The following is a 7,041-nucleotide window of genomic DNA, read 5'->3' as shown; positions in this document are numbered from 1 at the left end:
TTGCCACTTAAATCACCCATTATCACTGCAAAATGTTATCATTATGTTTTATGTATATAAGTAAAACAATCTGAACTCATTCCGCCACATGATTGTTGCGTGCTTTGTGTAAAGTATTAATCTGTTAAGTAACTCTAGCTGTCAAATACATGTAATAAAAGAAGGGCTCAGGTAGAAATGCGACGTAGTAGAAGTAAAACTTAACAGCACTGAAAGAAATGGAAGTAGGACTTAGGTAAGAGAGCAGCTTTGTGTGGCGGACTCTTTTTCTTGTGGGTTGGCTGTCATTCATTCGATTCTGACGGTGGTTGACAAGTAATTACGACACCACCTTTAAGTCAACTATTGTTTAAGTTGTTGCTTGTCAGTTAAGACCTGACAGTCGATTTACACGAAGGACAATCACTGATGGCTCAAATGAAATTGCATAATTCTTGACAACCATGTGATCCTGTCAAGTCACTTCCAGTCAAGTTTTCACAACATTCAGTCGGCCAAAGTGCAGCAGGAAGAAGAGTGGAATATAAAGTTCAGATATGACACACTAAACCAACAAGAGATGCTACATCACCAGAGGATGTTTTTACCCAGTTAAAAAAAATGCAAATGAATCTCTTAAATTCTCATGAGTGTTTTGAGTGGTTAAATAAAGAACTTTTAATAAAAGATGACAGCTGTGACTGGACTTCTGTTGACTTCACTGAACTCCTGTGTAGTTTTTCACTGCTCCCTTTTAATCCCCTCATTGACATGAATGCAACTATTGTGTATTCACACACACGCATTCACACACACACACACACACACACACACACACACACACACACACACACACACACACACACACACACACACACACACACACATTCAACTATTTAAAAGTCTAAATGGCGACAGAGAGGATTGCGGTTACAGTAACACCATTCACAACTGCACATTCTCTTTGTGCGACAGGGAGCCCCTCGGCATTGCTGCTGCCCGGCCTCTGATCAACACACCAGTCTCTCTCTGTACAGACACACTATTGTGTCAAGGGTATAGTGAGTCTTCATTCGTAAACAATTTGGAGTATCATTCGTATTAATACGTTATATTATCAACAAGGGTATAAAGCTAGACTGTAAATATGCGTGGCAGGTTACGTGCATCCCCCTTTAACACGATGTGTAATGAGGCAAGCACAAAAAACAACATTGACACATGTAGTTGAATTAATATCTGTTGGGATCATAGAGCTATATATGAACGGGATACTGTCACTCAAACATGAGACAAACACTTCTATCTGCTTGGCCCACGTGTCAGGTTTGAGGACGTCGCCATCTTGTGGCTGAACGCCTGCAGAGCAGCTCTGCTGCCCAGTGACGGACAGCAGAGGGTGCTCGGGATGAAATATTCCATCAAGTGCTACATGGTAGGTTAAGTGAATGATTCTAATCATTGCACTCCAAATATGTTTGTATCTAACTGACTATTGAGTTCATTTCTATATTCAAAGGAACCTACTATAACTTTAAAAGAAGTCAATATCATATGGAGAGAATAACGTGAACGGGCTACTGAGCGATTTCCCCATCTGTCCACTGAATCAAATCAAAATTCAGCGGCACAAGGACAAACAACGTTGTGTTTTGACTCAAAGACGGATTACATCTCTACACCTCTGTATGAAAGGACATTTCCTTTAAAGTCTTCTGTGCACCATCTGTAGTACATCTTCTTTCTGGTTAGTTTTTAACAGGCCATCTTTAGTATGTCTGCAGCTTCTTAATATTAATATCAGTGTCTTACATCATGTCCAAACACAGCAGGCACATTTTGCTGCAAAACAATGACTGGAGAAATATGTTACATCATGTCAATGTCATACTGTATATGACAAAGTCTAAGACTCTACTCACCCTCTTCCTGCTATATTTCACATTCATTTTGCAATAATTTGACTTATAGATAATTATATTATATTCACATTCAAGACACTGCCACTGAATGCATGATACCTTTTTTATTTAGGAATTAAAGCATGATTGGACTCATACAGATTGAGCAAAAGCAGGACAAGGAGCGGACAGACAGGCGTCTTCATTTTCCCACATTTTTTCTTTAATAAAAATGACGGATCACTTGTCAGTTGGATGTCGTGCCATTCAACGTTTGGCACAATGCAGCTTGTAGCACAATGCCCTCGCCTCTCTTCACCCAGGGTTTGCTTAATCTCCCTCGTTCTCAGACAGGAGGTGAAAGGGTGGCTCAGTGTGGGGAAAAGACTGTGGAGGAGAGTGCGGACTACAGGCCTGTCTCAGGGGTCATCGTCAGGTAAAGAAGGAAAGATGAAGAAAGGCGATTCACAGACACGCTGACTTAAAACGCACAGATGCATTTTAGGAGATTAAACCAGTTGATTTCTTACTTAAATAATCAAGTGGAGATTTTCATGAGGACGATGTTGGCCTCTTAACTTCAGTAGTAATATTATGGTTTTTCAAAGGATCCAGATTATGCCCTTTTGATACGGTTCTTTGTGATCTGAATGAAATATCTGAAACAAACTTTGGCTTCCTGAAACAGCTCCGCTCAAAACGACCCGTTTGGGGTCTTAATGCTAATGAGCCAGATACCCGGCCCCCTCCTCTCCCCTCCACCATCCACACTCATTTGTGGTTTGAGCCTTGCAGGGAAATCCTCCCCTGTGACATCATGAAATGTAAAAAAAAAAGATTATCGAAAATCATGTGATAGAAATGTAGTTATTGTACAATTCCAATCATTCCATTGAACCAGGAACCAGGAAACATTTATTAACATAATACGAGGCATTTGACTTGGCAATTGGTGCATGACAGCAGACAGTTTGACAATTGACAACAAGACAACATAGTGCAAGAGGGATAAAATAAAATATAATAAAATATAATGCTATGGGTTAGTAATCTAAGGCTAATGGTTACTAATCATAAATCCACTGCATCACTGTCGCGTATGAAGAAATACATTGAAGAAAAGATATTTATTGAAAGATTAGAACTACTTGCATCTGAAATCTTTGCAGTAAAATAATAGGAAGTCCTGAATCAGAGGTGCTGACAATTGAGGAAGGGAACCAGTTGTTTTAGATCACTAGACCCAAACAGAAGGAGACTCAAACTTTGTCTGATGATGTCAGCAAACCCTGAAACTGCCAGACGAGTCGTTTTTATTAGTATTAATTCATTACAGGAATATTTTTTTCCAGCGTTTGGGGGTTGGCACACATGCCAGACAGCCACATTAACATCTAGATGACCTATCCAAGTGGAATTTTCATATGTCCCCTTTAAGTTAGACATGTGAGTGTGAGTGTCAAATCCTCCTTCAGAAAAACTGTGATTTTGCTTTCTGTCAGACGGCCTCAGATGACTAACAGGAACAAACCTGCTGAGAAACAACCCTCCAACAGTTACTGGTACTAAGGCGTAGTTAATACTAACCACATTCATGGTTTAAAACTTCAATGTGACTAACGTGAGAGCTGAAGCCATCAGTTTAATAAACAATATGTCAATATATGGTATAATAATTGTCTAGTTCTGAAAAAAAAAGAGATTTTGAAAGTGCAATAAATGCATGGTTAGAACTAATCACATCAATTAGGGTTACCTTCTACTTAAGTGTCACAGTGCACAATGCTCTGGCCCCAGAAGTGGGACACTAAAACAGACTTGTCATAGAAAATATAACACCCCATTTTGTGAAAATATATCATTTTGCTTTCATCATTTACATGAACCAATGATTTGTATTTCGATACATTTCTGCCCCCTTGTGATCAGGAATGTGTTCTCCATGTTTTTGGGTCATTTTTAACAGCAAGGTTTAGACTCAACTGAAATGTACTACTCAGACCAACACACTAAAGGGGAAAAAAGGCCAAGCTATAATGTAAAGCATTCAGTCAATATGAGTGAATTTCATTCTAAAAGTTGCAACTCTGGATAATCACATTATTTTCTTGCTGAACTAAATATTCTTAGAATTAGAATGGGATCCCGTTCAGTGTTAACATGGAAATAAAGAACAGTTTTGCTGCCTAAATGAACAACTAAATGACTGAATTAAGCATAAGCAGTTGCTCAATACCCACAATACACAAGGGGCTTATGAAATGGTGGGCAGATGTCGGATCAGTTGTCGTGGGAGGTCCACTTTAAAATATTAGTTCATTGGTTCAAAATTAAGAGATGTGTAAGCCACGTCAACATTTGAGGACCACCAACTTTCTCCTTATAGTTTAGTTTCTTCTTTCATTTATCACGTTAGAGCCAACTTACTGACAATAACTTGTGATTTTATTGTCGTATTAGAATTATTTGACTACTCTCCCTTTATAATAAATCTATAATACGCCTGGAATCAACACCAGTCTGCACGCGGAGCTGAGATGTGTGAGACATTCACGCCTTTACACTGTTTTTCACTATTTAAAACATTATCATAACTGATAAATATAAGGCCCCAAAGGTTTGAAGACAGAAGCAGCTAGAGGTGAACATTTTGATTTTCCAAAAAAGCTTGTCCGTGTTTGCCCGCCTGCCCCCTCCACCCATCCCTGTGCTGATGCCATTTTGAGTGTCGGCTCGTCCAGGTGGGTTTCACATTTCACTACGTTCATACATCTTGCATGATTATGAATGGTCAGAACCTGATGCGGAGAGGGAGGCAACACCGGCCGCTTGTTAGATGTGCTGCTTGTAAGTTTTTCTTCCTCCTGATGAGTACTAGCCTTCTTAAGTTAAACACAGCGTCACATTGACCCTCATTTCATTACTCTAATAAAGGACAAGAGCTTCCATATCATGGCAAATTGAAAAGAATAGTCGATTTTCTATATTTTCAAAACATACTGAAACACGTTGAAGATAAACAAAATAAAACGCAGCTCAGCCAGAACTCATTTTTTCTCTTTCAAAAGTTAAAAAAAGTACTTACGGAGACGAAAGTACTTGAACAACAATCAGCTGCGTCATTTGTGTGATAAATATTTGTGTCCTCGTTCGTCTTGGGGGTGCAAACACTCTCGAGATCAATTAGTCAGTTTGGTCATAACACGTTTAAGCAAGACTGTTATCCCCTGAGACACAGGAGGAGAAAAACAGTTCAGGTCCCCAATGAGGAGAAATGAGAAGGTGGGGTGTCATTGTGGGGGGATTCCCCGGAGTCACCGACTTACAGAACGGACAGTTTGCAGTTGACGAAAGTCTGAACTTTTCAAAGTGCTGAAATAATTACTTTATTCATTGCTTGAGTGACGGCAAATGTATTTGTTGTTTTTATTCATTCCATAAATAAAAATGGCAAGATTGTGTAAAGGGAAAGCGAAGTTGGCAACTTATTGCATTCTGACATCTTGTGCAAGGGAACTGGTCAATTGATTTGTTGAAGAAAGTGAAAAATAAATTGATAAGAATAAAATCCTTAGCTAGTAGTAACTAGTATCTGTGGTGGATTCTCTCAAGAGGGCAATTTGCAAGCTTTTTGAAATTCCTTTTCTTTGCAGAATTTGAAATAGTATAAAGAATCGTTCCCTGCAGGCCTGAGGCAGAGGGTGGTCCTGTCATTTAGCCTTATTTGTTATGTATCATCAGAGGACAATTCTCTCCCTGGGACATTATAAACACCTGTAATATACCCAGGGAGCTAATTGTATTTATTTGGCGACAATATCTTAATAGTAAATCCCCACAGATAACACTCTGTGTAATAGTTTAAAGTGAGATCTCTCGAGTTTTAATATTCTCTGGATTATTCCCTTGTTTTAGACCCAATAGACCGAGCTAGATGAAATTAATGAAAGTTATTAATGTAAGTATCCGGGGAATATAGAATCGTCTTAGGTAGGATATAGGGTTTAGTCATTCTCCTTATTGAGTACAGTTATATTGCATATAAATTTTTTTTTAATATGATGCTAGTTTTTATTTTCAATTGTAAAAGTACAATTTGTGTGTACTGACGGACGTAGTGGTGTACTTTTTCCGGGAATTTAAATACATTTTAGGGACAAACAGCTATACCTTATATGTATAAACCTTTTTCCACTTGGCCTTTAAATTTATTTATGCTTCAAAATAAATTGACAACTTAAAATGGAATGTTTTCAAAGTTGCTAGACAGTTTTCAACCATGTCGACTTCAGTCTACTGATGTGAACTTGAAATGCTACTTAATTAGGTCTCTTGTGAGACCTGCACTTTTGTTTAGTTGGAAAACAAAGTACAAGTAATGATGCAATACTATATGGCAACTTAACAAGGCCATACAGTAAGATGAAAATACAATGTCATGTATGCATGTTCTCTAAATAGTTCAACATTTTGAGAAATACCTCCTTATGCCCATGGAATATATGTGATGCAAGACAAGCAGTTACATTTCTTTAACTGCAAATTTTAGAACTAGCTCATTAACATGGTGATAGTAATGTCACACTTGTTTAATATACAAATGCATTAAGGAATGTAGGAACTTTAATTAATGGTTTCACAGGATTTTCCTTTTACAGGAACCAATTTTGCAATGCGCTTAATTACCAGAATCCATTTTTGGTATCGTTATCAATCACATAATTGAGTAATAAATGCAAATCCCTCCTTCACATAATCCATTCAACCCCAGTTCATGGACTAAAGTTAGTTGTGTTGTGACATGGGGGGTAGAATAGGGGAACATTTTGAACTCTTCTTAACAAGAGTTTTACTCCATTTGAGAAAACTTAATGCAGAGTTGTTATCCCATGATTCAGATTACAACAGCAATACAGCAGTTTCATAAGTTGTTGTTTGGGAAGTGTTTAGCTAACTGTTATGGGATATGTCGTCATGCTGCGAGCACAGTGTCGACCAACAACTCATTAACAGCCTCAATAGACTGAGATGTGGCAGCTTTCAGCAAGGGAGTACAGCACACTTCACTTGTGAACTTCTCATTGTGGAAGACTGCGACAATCAAAACAATCAGAAATAAAATAAATAAAAATATGAAAAAACAAAAGTATGACTTTGCATT

Source organism: Pungitius pungitius, chromosome 16 (genome assembly GCF_949316345.1).
Source record: "Pungitius pungitius chromosome 16, fPunPun2.1, whole genome shotgun sequence".
Taxonomy (NCBI): Eukaryota; Metazoa; Chordata; class Actinopteri; order Perciformes; family Gasterosteidae; genus Pungitius; species Pungitius pungitius.
This window is presented reverse-complemented; position numbering follows the sequence as displayed.